The sequence below is a fragment of the Solanum pennellii genome, chromosome 10, assembly GCF_001406875.1.
Source record: "Solanum pennellii chromosome 10, SPENNV200".
Lineage (NCBI taxonomy): Eukaryota > Viridiplantae > Streptophyta > Magnoliopsida > Solanales > Solanaceae > Solanum > Solanum pennellii.
The window spans coordinates 38975572-38977601 of NC_028646.1; positions in this window are offsets into that span (position 1 = coordinate 38975572).

Genomic DNA, 2030 nt, shown 5'->3' on the forward strand with positions numbered 1-2030 from the left:
TCCATTGCAATTCTCTCCCACTTCCATTCAGGAATGGGCATTCTCTGAAGTGTTCCTCCAGGCCTCTGGTGTTCATACTTTACTTGCTGACAATTTGGACATTTGGCAACAAACTCCACAATGTCACGCTTCATTCTACTCCACCAAAAATGTTGCTTTAGGTCACGATACATCTTGGTTGCACCAGGATGTATAGAATACCTTGAACTATGAGCCTCTGTAAGAATAGTGTGGATCAAATCATCGACGCGGGGTACACATACCATTCCCTTAATTCTCAAAACACCTTCTTCATCGATTTTTGCTTCTTTAGCCTCTCCACGCAATACCTTATCTCGAATCCAAATCAATTTCTCATCGGTAAACTGCTTTCCTTTAATCTGGTCAAGAAAGGAAGATCTTGCCTCCACACAGGCCAACAATCCTCCCTTCTCATTTACTTCTAGCCTCATAAAGTCATTAGCTAGAGTCTGAACCTCTCTAGCCAATGGGCGTCTGGAAACCTGTAAGTGAGCTAGGCTTCCCATGCTCCCTGCTTTTCTACTTAACGCGTCTGCCACAACGTTAGCTTTTCCCGGATGATACAAGATAATGATGTCATAGTCTTTCAGTAGTTCCATCCACCTCCTTTGTCTCAAATTCAAATCTTTCTGAGTAAAAACATATTGTAGGCTACGATGGTCCGTGTATACTTCACACTTAACCCCATATAAATAATGTCTCCATTGCTTTAATGCAAACACTACCGCAGCCAACTCCAAATCATGGGTCGGATAATTACGTTCATGCACCTTTAATTGCCTCGAAGCATAAGCAATTACATTCTTCTCTTGCATTAGCACTGCACCCAAACCAGAATAGGATGCATCACAATAAACAATGAAATTCTTACCTTCCACTGGCAAGGTGAGAATTGGTGCTGTAGTCAACAAAGTCTTGAGCTTTTGAAAGCTTTCTTCGCACTCGTTCGACCATACGAATGGAACATTTTGCTTAGTCAAGCTTGTCAATTGGGAAGCAATAGAAGAGAACCCCTTGACAAATCGGCGGTAGTGACTAGCTAAACCAACAAAGCTCCTCATCTCTGTAACATTTGTGGGTCTTGCCCAACTCTTCACTGCTTCGATCTTGGAAGGATCCACCATCACTCCATCCTTAGAAACCACATGCCCCAAGAAGGACACTGCATCTAGCCAAAACTCACACTTAGAGAATTTGGCATAAAGCTTTTTCTCCCTCAACATTTCCAATACAATTCTCAAGTGCTCCTCATGTTCCTTCTTGCCCTTTGAGTATACCAATATATCATCAATGAATACAATGACAAAGAGATCCATATATGGCTTAAAAATCCCATTCATCAAGATCATGAAAGCAGCAGGGGCATTCGTAAGACCAAAAGACATTACTAAGAACTCATAATGCCCATACCTGGTCCGAAAAGCAGTCTTGGGCACATCCGTTGCCCGTATTTTCAATTGATGGTAGCCAGATCTCAAATCGATTTTTGAGAAGGTACAAGCACCTTGTAACTGATCGAACAAATCATCGATGCGAGGAAGAGGATACTTGTTCTTAATAGTTACCTTGCTTAGTTGCCTGTAGTCTATACACATCCTAAAGCTTCCATCCTTCTTCTTCACAAACAAAACAGGAGCACCCCAAGGAGATGCACTTGGTCTAATGAAGCCTTTTCCTAACAATTCTTGAAGTTGAGCCTTTAACTCTCTTAACTCCGCGGGAGCCATTCTATAAGGGGGTATAGAAATGGGGCGAGTACCCGGTTCAAGATCGATGCAGAAGTCAATATCTCTATCCGGTGGCATACCAGGAAGGTCTGCAGGAAACACATCCAAAAACTCACGGACTATCGAAACCGACTCAATTGAAGGTACTTGGGTAGTATCATCCCTGAGGTGTGCCAAGAAAGCTAAACAACCCTTACTAACCATTCTCTTAGCACGAAGAAAGGATACGATACGAACCGGGTTGGAAGTGTAGTCACCCTCCCACACTAACGGATCTGTCCC